Raw genomic sequence first — 16,363 nt, forward strand, 5'->3', positions numbered from 1 at the left:
TAATGGGCATACCAGAAGGAGAAGAAAGAGAGAAGGGAACAGAGAATATATTCAAACAAATTGTCGATGAGAACTTCCCAAATTTGTGGACAGAACTGGATCCTCAAATCCAAGAAGCAAATAGAACACCTAGTTACCTCAATCCCAACAGGCCTTCTCCAAGGCACATTGTATTGAAGCTGTCTAAAATCAACGACAAAGAAAGAATCCTCAAGGCAGCCAGGGAAAAGAAGACGGTAACTTACAAAGGAAAGCCCATGAGATTATCATCAGATTTTTCAGCAGAAACTCTACAAGCCAGGAGGGAGTGGAACCAAATATTCAAACTATTGAAAGAGAGAAATTATGAGCCAAGAATAATATATCCAGCAAAGATATCCTTTAGATATGAAGGAGGAATAAAGACCTTTCCAGACATACAGAAGCTGAGGGAATTTTCTAATACACGACCTGCACTACAAGAAATACTAAAGGAGGCTATTCGACCACCATCAACAGGGACAATTTGTGGCAACCACAACTCAAAAAGGGGGAGAGTAAAGGCCTGAACCGGAATATGGGAATGGAGAAAGTAAGCGTGCTGAAGAAAATGGAATACTCTAAATATCAAACTTTCTTTTACATAAACTTAAGGGTAACCACTCAAAAAAATCCAGAACTGAAATATATACTGTAATAAAAGAAGAAACAGAGGGAAACATCATAGAATACCACCACACAGAAATAATAGACAACAACAAAAAGGCAAAGAAACAATGGAGACACAGCCTTACCAGAAAACTAAAGATAGAATGACAGGAAATCCTCACATATCAATAATCACCCTAAATGTAAATGGACTGAACTCACCAATAAAAAGGCACAGAGTAGCAGATTGGATCAAAAAACTAAACCCAACCATATGCTGTCTCCAAGAGACACATCTCAGCTACAAGGACAAGCATAGACTCAAAGTGAAAGGGTGGAAATTGACACTCCAAGCAAATGGTACCCAGAGAAAATCAGGTGTAGCCATAATGATATCAGATGAAACAGACTTCAAGGTGAAAAAGATAACAAGAGACAAAGATGGACATTTCATAATGGTGAAGGGACTATACAACAAGAAGACATAACAGTCATCAATATTTATGCCCCCAATCAGGGAGCACCAAATATACCAAGCAACTACTAACAGAACTAAAGGGAGAAATTGACCAAAACACAATTATACTAGGGGACTTAAATACATCATTGACAGCTATGGATAGATCATCCAAACAGAAAATAAATAACGAAATAGCAGCCCTAAATGACACATTAGATGAAATGGACATAATTGACATTTATAGAGCACTTCATCCTAAAACATCAGACTATACATTCTTTTCTAGTGTACATGGAACATTCTCAAGGATAGACCATATATTGGGACATAAAATCAGCCTCAGCAAATTTAAGAAGATTGAAATCATACCAGGCATATTCTCTGATCACAAGGCTTTGAAATTGGATATCAACTGAAAAAAGAAAGCAGGAAAAAACACAAATACATGGAGATTAAACAACATACTTTTAAAGAACGACTGGGTCAAAGAAGAAGTTAGAGGAGAGATAAAAAAATACATAGAAACAAATGACAATGAAAATATATCCTACCAAAATTTTTGGGATGCAGCAAAAGCAGTTTTAAGAGGGAAATCTATCTCATTGCAGGCCTATCTCAAGAAACAAGAAAACTCCCAAAAAAATAACCTCATATTACACCTTAAAGAACTAAAAAAAGAAAGGAAATAACAAAAATCAGAGCAGAACTAAATGAAATAGAGAACAAAAAGACAATAGAAAAAATTAGTGACAAAGAGCTGGTTCTTTGAAAAGATTAACAAAATCGATAAACCCTTGGCTAGACTCACTGAGATAAAAAGAGAGTAGACACTAATTAACAAAATCAGAAACGAAAAAGGGGAAGAGTTCACGGACACCACAGAAATACAAGGATCACCCAAGAATACTATGAAGGACTATATGCCACCAAATTCAATAACCTAGAAGAAATGGACAAATTATTAGAAACATATAACCTTCCTAGGCTGAACCATGAAGAACTGGAAAATCTAAACAGACCGATCACCAGTAACAAAATTGAATCAGTCATCCAAAACCTTCCCAAAAGCAAAAGTCCGGGACCAGATGGCTTCACTAGTGAATTCTACCAAACCTTCAAAGAGGATCTAATACCAATCCTGCTCAAACTCTTCCAAAAAATTGAAGAAGAGACAGTACTCCCTAACTCATTTTATGAGGCCAACATTACCCTGATACCAAAACCTGGTAAGGACAACACAAAAAAGAAAACTACAGACCAATATCTCTGATGAATACAGATGCAAAAATCCTAAACAAAATTCTAGCAAATCGAATACAACAATGCATTAAAAAGATTATTCATCACGACCAAGTGGGGTTCATCCCCGGGGCACAAGGATGGTTCAACATCCGCAAATCCATCAATGTGATGCATCACATAAACAAAGTAAAGGACACAAATCATATGGTGATATCAATTGATGCAGAAAGAGCATTTGACAAGATACAACATCCATTTATGATTAAAACACTTAATAAAAGAGGTATAGAAAGAAATGACCTTAACATAATAAAGGCCATATACGACAAGCCCTCAGCTAATCTTTTAATTAATGGTGAAAAACTGAATCCCTTTGTTCTACGTTCAGGAACACGACAGGACTGTCCCCTATCACATCTGCTTTTCAACATATTGTTGGAAGTCCTTGCCAGTGCAATCAGACAAGAGAAAGAAATAAAAGGTATTCAAATTGGGAATGAAGAACTTAAATAATCACTCTTTGCAGATGACATGATGCTATGTATAGAAAACCCTAAAGACTCCACGAAAAGCTATTAGAAACAATCAACGAATACAGTAAATTTGCTGGCTACAAAATCAACGTACAAAAGTCCATTGCATTCCTATATACTAACAATGAAATCTCAGAAAAAGGAATACAGAAAACAATTCCTTTTGCAATTGCAGCAAAAAGAATAAAATATCTAGGAATAAACTTAACCAAGGATGTGAAAGACCTATATGCTGAAAACTATAAGACATTTTTGAAAGAAATTGAAGAAGACACAAAGAAATGGAAAGACATTCCGTGCTCATGGATTGGAAGAATCAACATAGTTAAAATGGCCATATTACCCAAAGCAATATACAGATTTAATGCAATCCCCATCAAAATCCCAATGGCATTTTTTAAAGAAATAGAGCAAAACATCATCAGATTTGTTTGGAACCACAAAAGACCCTGAATAGCTAAAGCAATCTTAAGAAAAAGAACAAATATGGAGTTAGCACACTTCCTGACTTTAGCTTGTACTACAGGGCTACAATAATCAAACAGCATGGTATTGGCAGAAAAACAGACACATAGACCAATGGAATAGAATTGAGAACCCAGAAATAAAACCACATAAATATGGACAGATAATTTTTGACAAAGAAGCAAAAAGCATGCAATGGAGAAAAGACAGCCTCTTCAATAAATGGTGCTGGGAGAATTGGATAGCCACGTGCAAAAGAATGTAACTGGACTGCTATTTGTCACCATGTATCAAAATTAATTAAAAATGGATCAAAGACTTAAGCATAAGACCTGACACAATAAACTGCATAAAAGAAAACATAGGTACTAAACTTATGGACCTTGGGTTTAAAGAGCATTTTATGAATTTGACTCCAAAGGCAATGGAAGTAAAAGCTAAAATAAACGAATGGGACTATATGAAACTTAAAAGCTTCTGCACAGCAAAAGAAACCATCGACAAAATAAAGAGGCAACCAACTGAATGGGAGAAGATTTTTGCAAACAGTGCCTCTGATAAGGGCTAATATTCAAAATATACAAGGAACTCATGCAACTCAACAACAAAAAAACAAACAACCCAATTGAAAAATGGGCAGAGGACCTGAAGAGACATTTCTCCAAAGAGGACATACAAATGGCAAATAGACATATGAAAAAATGCTCAACATCACTAATCATCAGAGAAATGCAAATAAAAACCACAATGAGATATCACCTCACCCCAGTCAGAATGGCTATCATCAACAGGACAAATAGTAACAAATGTTGGAGAGGCTGTGGAGAAAAAGGAACCCTCATACGCTGTTTGTGGGAATGCAGACTGGTTCAGCCGTTATGGAAGGCAGTGTGGAGGTTCCTCAAAAAATTACGAACAGAATTACCATATGACCCAGCAATCCCTCTGTCATGCGGGAGACCCTGCTCACTGCGCCATTTGTTGTGCGGGGCGGCCCTGCTCGCTGCGCCATTTGTCGTGCAGGGAGTCCGGCAGGGTCTCTGCTCCCGCTCCCCACATAAGAACGCAGGATATGGTGAGGCCAAAAAGGAACACCCACGGAGCCATAGGTAGGGGAGTCATACCACTATATTCTCTCTGGCGGCACTATACTCTCACTGGAGGCTGGATCCACACTGTCCACAAACCACCATCCACGCTTGCCAGCCCAGCCGCCATCTTCTTGCTAGCCCCCATTCTCTCCTCTCTCTCTCCTCCTCCCTGCTAGCGTAGCCACAGCAGTTATATTAGTGGCCAATGGCTCACTGGTTACAGCTGACGGCCAACTAGCCACAGCTGATGGCCATGCAATCACAGTTGGCCATTTACTACCTGAGCCAACACCTTTCTATGTGAGGCCGAGAGCCTGGAAACTACTTTCTGGGGCTCTGCCCCCACACCCTCTCCTGGCTATCTATCAAAAAAATCTGAAAACATTTATACATAAAGACACGTGTGCTCCAATGTTCATTGCAGCTTTTTTATGGTCGCCAAGACATGGAAACAACCAAAATGTCCTTCGATAGATGAATGGATAAAGAAGTTGTGGTATATATACACAATGGAATACTATTCAGCGGTAAGAAAAGATGATATAGGAACATTTGTGACAACATGGATGGATCTTGAGAGTGTAATGCTAGGTGAAATAAGTCAGACAGAATATAAACCAAAAACAACAAAGGAACAAGACGAACAAATGAGAAACAAAAACTCATAGACACAGACAATAGTTTAGTGGTTACCAGAGAGTAAGGGGGTGGGGGGTGGGAAATGAGGGTAAATGGGATCAAATCTATGGTGATGGAAGGACAACTGACTCTGACTCTGGGTGGTGAACACACAATGGGATTTATAGATGATGTAATACAGAATTGTACACCCAAAATCTATGTAATTTTACTAACAATTGTCACCCCAATTAAAAAAAAAACAAAAATAAAATTTCCCAGGTATGTTGTGCACAAACAATAGTCAAAAACCAATTCGAATTTCTGCTCCTGCCATAATGAAGTCACAGGAAATAGACCACTTTCGTTATTATATACTAGAAAACTGGACAAAATTCAGGAAACACTTTTTAGTCATTGCTGTGCAGGGTGTCATGCAGGGTCCCAGTTCCCACTCCCCACATAAGAACTCAGGAGCCATAGATAGAGGAGTCCTACAAGTACAGTCTCGCTGGCAGCTGGGTTGGAGACACAAGAAGCAGGAGCGACAGAATCCGCAATCCACACTCCGCTGTTTGCTAGCTCAGCCACCATCTTCTTGCTAGCCCCTATTTTCTGCTAGCGTAGCCACAGCAGTTATATTAGTGTACAATGGCTCATTGGTTACAGCTGACAGCCAACTAGCCACAGCTGATGGCCCTCCAATCACGGTTGATGGCCATTTACTACCTGAGCCAGTACCTTCCACGTGAGGGCAAGAGCCTGGAAACTGCACTCCTGGCTCTGTCCCCACAGTCATTGTGCAACAAGAACAGAGCAATGATCTCAGGGAAAAGTGGAAAAATTAGAAGACTTACTTAGCTTACTGCCTGGAATTTGGAGGGGAAATCAGATGGCACAAGGTGTTTTCACTGAATTGAGCAGACAAGATTTCAGAGTTCAAGGAAGCTAACCAATAAACTTTGTGAGATAAAAATCTAGAGCTATGTAAGTAGTTCCCTAGATTTTTTGGTGGGTGTCATGCGCGAGACCCTGCTCGCTGCACCATTTGTCGTGCAGGGCGGCCTGTGGTGTCTCTGGTCCCGCTCCCCATACAAGAACGCAGGATATGGTGAGGCCAAAAAGGAACACCCATGGAGCCATAGGTAGGGGAGTCATACCACTATATTCTCTCTGGCAGCACTATACTCTCACTGGAGGCTGGATCCACACTGTCCGCAAACCGCCATCCACGCTTGCCAGCCCAGCCGCCATCTTCTTGCTAGCCCCCATTCTTCTTCTCCTCTCCTCTTCTCTTCTCTGCTAGCCTAGCCACAGCAGTTATATTAGTGGCCAATGGCTCACTGGTTACAGCTGATGGCCAACTAGCCACAGCTGATGGCCATGCAATCACAGTTGATGGCCATTTACTACCTGAGCCAGGCACCTGTCTATGTGAGGCCGAGAGCCTGGAAACTGCTTTCTGGGGCTCTGCCCCCACAGTGGGTATTAATCTGTGAAGAAAAAACTGAAAGTCAGAAAAAGAACCATCAGAAAGAACTAAACAGAGCCACCTTTTAATCTCACTGGGGATACTTTGCTTTTCCAGTGTTCAAAGCAGAAAGGTTTCCAAATACAGGTAAAGTGCTCAGGTCAAGTCTTTTTTTTTTTTTTTTTTAATTAAAGTTTATTGGGGTGACAATTGTTAGTAAAGTTACATAGGTTTCAGGTGTACAATTCTGTGATACATCATCTTAGTGGGAGCCAATTGACCCTAGAACAAGAGCTGCTGTGTACCATCCTAATAATATTTAAATACAGGCCTCAAAAAGAAAGGAGAGAGAGAGAGAGAGAGAGAGAGAGAGAGAGAGAGAGAGAGAGAGATAACTGATTACAACAATTTTAATGTGTCCCAGAACAAAACCCAAGAAAATGTGATGGAATATATAGTGAAATCCAGCACACAAAATCACAATATTCAGCATCCAATCAAAAATTGCCAAGCATTTAAAAAGTAAAAATACACACCCATAGGAAGGAGGGAAATCACTCATTAGAAACAACTAAAAAATGACACATATATTATAATAAAATTAGCAGACAATTATATTTAAAATGCTATATTAAGTATACTGTATATGTTCAAGAAGGTAGAGGAAAAGGCAAACATTAGTAGGAAAGAAATGGAAGATATTTAAAAAAACACACAAAAAAACAGTTTACATAGGCAGATATCCATGGCTACTAGTCAGATAAAGCTTAGTGGTTTAAGAGAAGGGCAAATTAAAACCACATTGTGAAACTATTAATCACAAACAAACATGACTGCTATTACAGAGGCTGACTGCATGAAATGTTTGAGAAAAAGTGGGAAAACATAGAACTTTCATACACTGTTGGTGGGAAAATGAATTGAAAATAAATTTGAAAATAAGTGATTGACAATATCTTCTTCCAAATACATATTTGCATACCCTATGAAGAGCAATTCAAATTGAAGGTATATACCCAATAGAAGCGTATATCCGAAAGATACATTTAAGAATGTTCATAGTAGCACAATTCATAATAGTAAAACTGTAGAAACAACCCAATTGGCTATAATAGAATGGATAAATATATTGTATTAGATGCATATACAATATGTATTATTCAGTAATAAAACTGAACAACTACAGCCACTTGTAATAACATGGACATAATCTTAGAAATATGAGTTTAGCTAGAGACCAGGCACAATACTATATATATAATATGACACCTGTTGCATAAATTTTCAAATAAATATGCTAAACAAAACAATGGTGATTAACTGATGAGGGCTTAGGTGGTGAAATTATAAGGAAAAGCCAAGAAATCATTACATTAAGGACAAGAGGCTACTAAATTTTTGGAGGGAGGAGGGAATGTGTAGTGATGGAAGGAGTCACAAAGAGACTTTTCTTTGCAATGTTTTATATCTCAACAGGTTGGGTTGCACTGGTAATTGTTGATGTATTACACTAAGCTATATATTTTCATAAATGCAGTCTTTGGGGTTTGTTATAGTTTAAAAGTTGAAAAATAGATGATATTTTAAAAAGTAAAATATTGGTCAACTTTTATATAATATTAGAGTTCAGGCTGGTACAACTATGTTGGTAACCCATTTGCCATTAGCTAATAAAGATGAAGCTATCAATAACTTATGACCCATCATTTTCTCTCATTCTCTCAAGGTAGATACATTAGAGATACTTGTTTATTTTAAATAGAGGCATATACAGCCACAAAAATAGCAGAACTCTTTAATAGCACAGATTTAGAAGCAAGAAAATACTTAGTGAATAGAGGATGAATAAATTATGTTATATTCATAAAATGGAACAGTAGAGAATTAAGGAAGTAAACCATTGGTTTGAAGACAAATCTTAAGAATATACTGTTGGAGGGAAAAAAATCAAACTATGGGTCTACTTTTTTAAATTTCAGAGGGAAAGTAAATAATATATTGTTAGCAGTACAAACACATATAGTGAACTAAGAAAAGGTTTTTCTTTGGGAGTGGGGATAGGACCATCAATGGACATACAAGTGGCTTTAATTAGAATGAAATTCTTTCTTAAAATACATGATGAATACATTGGTTTCAATTGTACTTTTTACCATTTTAAATCATATATCGCATATAATTTTTGTAGCAACTCAATATTTAATAAAAACCTTTTAAAAATATTCCTGGGTCTTCTAGCCCTTTGTCATCCAATTCCTGTCCACCCTTTACATCGTCTCCCTGACAAATTATTTAGAAAACAGCTTCATATAAGATGTACCCTTATATATGACTTAATAATAGAATCTGATTAAATTTTGATGAATGAACTCAGTATCTTTCCAACTTGCCTTTTGTGAGTTATTGTATCTTCAGTTATCATAATGACCACTTTATAACAAAGCTTTCATACATTTAGAAATAATTTTTCATACTTTACTATTAATCATGATGTCAGAATTATGGATAAGAGTTTAAGGAATCTAAAGGAAACAAGCAATAAATTATGCAGGAAGGCTTTTTACTTCCCCTTTTGCTTATTTTCAGCACCTGCAAACCATTGATTGGAATCAGTGGGATCCAGGTTGTTCACGCAATCAGAATAAAGACCCGTGTTTTATCAAAGTTAACACGAGGGCAGTGTTTTATCAAAGGCAGAGAATACTGAACACTATGTTCATAGAGAAGCTTTTGTAATCCCCCTACATAACCCAGCCTAGCAAATCTGTCTGCCTAGTGACCTTTGTTTCTTATTGTTACCCATTCCCTTTCTTCTCTATGGGAGAGCAAAGAAATATATTTATGGTGCACTTTTTCAAAATGTATATGTGGAATTTGGGATTGGGAATAGGGGTTGGGAAGAGCAGTTCTTATTAGGTAGAGAGGATATAAGAACTGTTTGTGATTCCATTTAACAGTATAACAAATGAGTGAGTCATATTCGTTCTGACACAGTCCCAATATTTATAGTATGTTGACTCAATATTGATACCTTGTTTCCTATATTACCCTGTTTTAATTCAAGTCCTGTAGAGGAGACTTAAAGCAGTCCTGATCATATATACCCTAAATTTATTTCTCAGTGACCACAAGGGAAAGCCTCTTCATGCTCAAAAAAAGTTTGCATTATTATCCAACCTTGCGTTGTCCTTAGGTTTTCAAATGGGAATTTTATGATTCAAACTAATGAAAACATAACCTGATATAACTTTGAAATAACACTGTTAGTACAGAGATTTGTTATTTTTGTGGTTTTTGGATTTCTTTCTTTTTTTTGGTCTTATTAATTTGTTTATTCCTAGCTTCTACCCATAAACATTAAAAAAAAAAAAAAAAAAAAGAGAAATAGCCCACAAATTTTAGACTTTCAGCCAGGCCACTAAGTTACATAAATATTATTTTAAATATGTACTGGACTGTTCTGGTATTTTATCATCAGCATTTAGCTGGCGTTTGTGAGTCTTTTTATGATCTTATTTTTAGAATGACAGGCACGAAGAATAGGGACTTCTGGTTAACGTGGCTCTGTAACTTCATGTTATAAACTAATTTTTGAAACAAAATAAATAGAAAATACAGGTAAACTATAAGAAGAGAAACTTTAATATATATTAATATAATATGTAATATATATATATATATATATATATATATATATATATATATATATATATACACTTTGTGTGCGTGTGTGTGTGTAGCCTTAATAAACAAAAGATCAACCTATGTAGACCATGAAGAAAAAATAAAAAGTTATTCTTGGAAACAGGGCAGACTCTAGGGGCCTTCCTGGATGCAGGTTCTAAGGAAGAAGAAGAATGTAATGAATAATTACACCAAAAAGTTTCCAGGTGCGCCAGCCTCATTGTTTAAAGCCATGGGCTGGGATTGGGCTTGTCATTCAAGAAATGAAACCTGAATTATTGGTCTTATGGGGTTTTAGTTGAAATAACATTACATGTCTTGGACTGGACTTAAAGAGGAAAGCTTTATTAAAGCTGGCTTGTGCCCTGAAAGAAGTTTCCATATCTGACTAATCTTCAGCTTTACTTTCCACTGCTTGGCAGGGCATAGGGAACAGGGAAAGACACCAGGACCCAACCAAGTGGGCATATCTAACAGAAAACACTCATCACAAAGACAGGACTGTGGAAAGTTAAACTGCCTGTAAATTTACCTCCCAGGAAAATTTAAGAAAAATTGCTTTGCTGGGAACTTGGTTTTAGGTAGAAGGAATAAAAATTTAAAAAATCTATACATTTTTCACAAGAATTTGTAACCATAAATGGTCCTCACATGGATTTTTAGTGAATTTAATATTGCCTGAGTAGTCCAAAATACCTTAGGACAAATACTGAGTTTGAAGAAAATCCCTTTTTGTCGTGTTCTCGTGTCAGGAGATGCAAAAATCTTCCCTGGACCCATCTTCAATACAAGTTATGAAGAATTCTCACAAATAAACTTCCAAGGAATTTGAGCTCAAAGCCACGATTTAGAAATCACACAAACAAATTAGATATCAATGAATAACAGGCAACTGTATCAGACATCAAATGTTAGAAATAACAGAGACAACATCTAAATTATATTACTATATAATTTATATGAACAAAGGGTAACATATTAGTTAAAACAAGTGCTTAGAGAAAAAGCAATAACACTTTTAGAAAAATACAGTAATTAATATTTAAAATTAATTTGATGTATGTAAGAGCAGAATACACACAGTTGATGAGAAAATCCATGAACTAAAATAAATTAAGAATTTACCTAGGACAAATACAAAGAGACAAAAATATAGAAAGTAGTGAAAAGAGGTTAAATGCAATAGAGTGTAGTTTGATAAATCCTAACATACATTCAATTTGTAATTTCAGAATGGAGAGAATATAGGGGTGATGTAATACAGGAGAAAATATTGGCAAAGGATTTTCTATGAGCAATTAAAGATATCAATTCTCAAATTCAGAAAGCCAAATAAATCCCTATCAAGCTAAAAAATATCTTACCTAAATATATCATAATAAAAGTGCATAGTATAAAAGCTAAAGAGGTGGTCTTCAAAGGAACTAGTAAAGAATATACAGATTATCTACTTGTATAATTTTTTAAAAAATGATGCTGTTTTCATTACCAATTATGAAAGCTAATGAAAAAATATCTATAATTGCTTGTATACCATACAATATATTTGTATACCAAACAAATATGTCTTTCAAGAATGAAAGTGAAATAAATAATTTCTGCAAAACAAAACAGAATTTGGCATCAAAAAATCCTTGTCAAAAGAAATTCCAAAAGATACATTTATGGGAGGAGGGGGTAAGAAAAGTAATCCCAGATATAACCAAGGTAACAGTCCCAATGAATATTCATTAACAAGAAACATTAATTTCATGATCCATGAAAAAAAGAGTTTTGTGTTCAAATAAATTTGAAAAAAGCCAAACTCCTTCAAAGTTAGCAATAAAAGCAGCATATGAAAAACCTGACAAGTAATGTAAAAGAAATCTGTTAAAACTAAATCAGCATTTCCCAAATCTAACACCGTAAAACATTTTTTGTCAATGACTCATTGTTAATATCTCAGGGAATATACTTTTGGGAATGTGGAACCATGCTTTCAAAGCAAAAGCTTACTGCATTCCACCTGTTCCTCAATCTACCAAGTTTTATATTCTTGCCAGACTGTAAAATTGAACCAATTCCATCCTCTTACAGGAACCAGGGAACAACCTGCTATCTTATTACTACAAAGCCTGCTTCCCATAACCTCTGCTTGTTCATTATGCTGTTAGCGTAACCACCGTGTGACCCTGAGTGGCATGTGGTGTCCTCCTCCCCAAGACCGTATGTGTGATGAATAAATTGCTATCAGTCTCATTTGTCCAGTGTTGGGTATCATGTATTCAATATCTCATAGTATTTATGGTGGAGAGGAAATCCCTTTCTCTCACCAGTGGGGTGAATAGGAGGCGATCAGAACACTCATGTATTTCCTCACTCTGTTAACTGAATGGACCTGGAAACAATGGTACCTTGGTAACAAAGAACAAACCCAGCACTCAGATCTTGGTTTCTAATATTATTTTCCAATAAAAGGAACCAGGCTTCCTTGGAGAGTTGGCTCATTCTAGAATTGGGGCAGGAAATGTACAAGATAAGGCTAGAGCACCTGGTTGTGTAAGAAAATGCTCAAAAAGATCCACAGTGACAGGCGTTGTCCAATGACACAGGAACCAAACGTAGGAGCACCCAATGGTCAAAGCTGAAATAATTTAAGCAACAAAATTCATGGAGTAGTATTGGGTTACAGCATAAAGTATAAAATAAATATCTATGAATATACATTAATACCAATAACCAATTATTGAATGGATAATTAATTAATTGAAGGGAATAGACAAATCTTCCATCTCCTGTGCAGAGGAATTCCAAATAATTTAAGTATTTAGCCTCAAGCAGATGGAGCATAACTTCCCTTTAAGTGGGCTACGCAGGATAACTTCTTTTCAAAGAACACATTGCATAAAAGTGGGAAAAATTTTTACAGTGCTCAAACCTGGGAAATATTGACTGGGCCACGTGATCAAGGTCAACATCATCAGTGATATGTTGTCCATAACATGTACTTCAGATGAGAAGAACTTTGCCTCAGTGGGCTACCTTCCAAAATATCATAACCCTAGTATAATCATGATAAAACCAAAACTCAAATCCAAATTGAGGGACATTCTACAAAATACCTGACAAGTACTCTTCCACCTGCCAAGGTCGTCAGAAACAAGGAAAGTCTGGGAAACTGTCACAGCCCAGTAATATGGTAGCTTGAGTGAAATCCTGGAACAGAACAACAATATTTTATAAAAACTAAGGAAATCTGAATAAACTATACACATCAGTTAACAATAATGTATTGATGTGGGTTCATTAGTTGTGACACATGTGCTAAAGTATAATGTTAAAATATGTTAAAAATAGGGGAGGCTGGGTGTGGAAACTCTTGAACTATCTTTGCAGCTTTTTCATACATCTAAAACAGTTCTAAAATAAACAGTGTATTTAAAAAACTACAGAATTGTACACCTAAAATCTATGTAATTTTACTAACAATTGTCACCCCAATAAATTTAATAAAATAAAATTAAAAAAAAAATTAAAAAAAAAAATTAAATCACCTCTGTCGCCTAGCAAAAAGCATTGTACCAACGTCAGTTTTCTGGTTTTGATAGTGGACTGCCATTATGTAACTGGATGAAGCTGGGTGAAGTGTTCTTGAGACTGTATGTGTTCATCTGGCAACTCTCTGTGAGTCTGTAATTATTTCTAAATAAAAAGTTAGAAGTGGTTTCTCTAAAAATATATGCAACTGTATTTTTCTATGACAGACCTTAACTTTTAGGTTAAACACTGTGAAATTGCCAATATTTGATGGTTATTAACTGACAGAAATGGCAATTTCAGATTCATGACATAATGCTATTATGAGTCTGTGTTTGAACAATGGGAGGAATCTGATATAGATAAATTTGAAGCCCCTCTTTGTTTGCTTATTACTATATTTAAATTATAGGAGCTGACATAGACTAAGGCACAAGGGAAGGAGGCTTCCTTTTGTCTGTTTTTCCCATGCTGGCTTCCTGACAGCAGTTTCTCTGGACAGACCTTGGGTTTGCAGTCTATCCACTTGGGACATGACTGAGCTACCCTTGATCTTGATTGACAGCTCATTTGTTCTGGGTTGTCTCTGCTAACTCTGATGCACTGTTCAAAGAACCCTCCGGTCTCCTTTTGATCTTATGTTATAGTGACCTCAGGAAAAATCCGGGGGCGCTCTAAGCACAAATGGTGTTGGGGTACACAGAGTTCTATTTCTCTTGTACCAGTGTATGGAATGGAAAACTTGGCAGCTTGTCTCAACCTCTCTATGACAAGACACAAAATAAGATGATCTTCTGGGGCCTTTGCCTCCTTCTAGAACCTCTATGGAAAATGGAGTATAACATCAATCTGGAATTTCTGAAAAGCCCAAAATAAGTAGGCCTACTCAATCTTGGTTGTCCTTTATCTTTCCCCCTCATAAATTCTGAGAATTTATTTAGACAGATGTAAGAATCCTACTTGATTCATCAGTTTTCTCTTCTCATGAGTTCTCTCAGGGAATAAGCTTTTAAAAACCATTTCTTTGCCACTGTTATTTCCCTTCTGCAAACAATGGCTACCTCATGATTTATTTGCTGGAATGCAATTGGATAGGTGCCAGAAGCATAGAGTAACTAGAATAACAGAGGACCCCATCATTCAATGTTTCAAAAGTGCAATATGCTTTATTTGTTCCTCTAGTAAATACTCATATGGTAAACTAAGAAAATTTGCTCCTCCTCCAAATCTCTATTCTCTCTCTGACTCTTCAGGCTCTTATGCCTTAAACACGCAACTCCATTTCTATTTTTTCTCCCAGGACTCAGTAAGTTTGTTGTCATCAGAAAATGCTAAAAATTGCATTTATCCTTTCTTCCTAAAATCTGACAACTTCTCTTAGTGGGCAGTGTAGCATAGGAACATAAATAAATATTTCAAAAGGAATATTGTTCTTTGGGAGTATTCTTAGCTAGGGAGAAAAAAATCCCTTATTTCTGCCTCTGTAACATTAAAACAAAAGTTGGTGAGTTGTAGTCTCTGTCCTCTGTTTTTTGGCCTTGATAAATTACTTTTATTGAGGATTCAGTAAAAATAGAACATTGATTTAGGCCATAAAGAAGTTGCTTCCAAGGCTTTCAAACTCATAAATTTCATCACATTTATCAGTCTGAATGTTTCATAAATTGTATCTAAAATTGACTGGAGACATTAATATTTCATCTAAACCATTTGTTCAAAATACTAAATACATTACTATCTTCTCTTCTAGATTTACTACTTCTATCAACAGATTTCAATATTTAAAAAATCAGTAGTTAAATTACCACAGCATTGTTATAATATGAATATATATAATAAGGATAAAAGCACCATGCCTTCATTTTTAATGACACTCATGGCAAAATATTGAAAAGTCCCATCTGTGCATGATGTTTATTAGGTGACATTACTTTTGTTAGTTGTAGCATTATCCCATTGGTACAATTAACCAAGTGTCACTGCTGGTCTCTGCCATTTTGTCCTCAAGCACTTCTTTGTTATCTTAACTTTATGATCTAGCAGGTGCTTCAAGCCGGACTCAGAGTAAAGACACTTTCAAAGTTCTTGTATGTTGAAATAAATGTACAGCCTTTATACTTGGAAAACAGTTTGGCTGTCTACAAAATCTTGGGTCAACTTTATTTTCATGAGGCTCTTGAAAATTTTCTACCACTATCTTTAGCATTTAATTGAAAAAAAGAAAAGAAAAACCAGAAAACTTTGAGGTTGGCAAAATCTTTTCTACTAGCTGCCCAAATTATTATTTCTTTATTTCTGAAGGTCGGTATATTTACCAGGATATGCCAAGAACAGATTGCTCTGAATTTGTTTGCCTAGCACATGGGAAGCTCTTTAATTTCATAGATCTAAGCTTTCTTTCAATATGTCTTGAAGTGTTAGTTCTCTTCTATTGGTTTGGTTTTCTTCTTAGGGAGGAAGAGTCTCCTATGTGCTGGTTCTTCTGTACCTGTCCTCTATATCTATCATTAGCTCCCTCATATTTTACAACTCTTTTTTACATCATTTTGCGTATATATATATTTTTTTCATTTCCAACCCGTATGTTTCATGATATATTTTCCACAGTGTGTATTTTCACTTGTATTTTGTGTGGGTTTCCCCTCATTTCTGGGGT

This window comes from Rhinolophus sinicus, linkage group LG07 (assembly GCF_036562045.2).
Source record: "Rhinolophus sinicus isolate RSC01 linkage group LG07, ASM3656204v1, whole genome shotgun sequence".
NCBI classification, from domain to species: domain Eukaryota; kingdom Metazoa; phylum Chordata; class Mammalia; order Chiroptera; family Rhinolophidae; genus Rhinolophus; species Rhinolophus sinicus.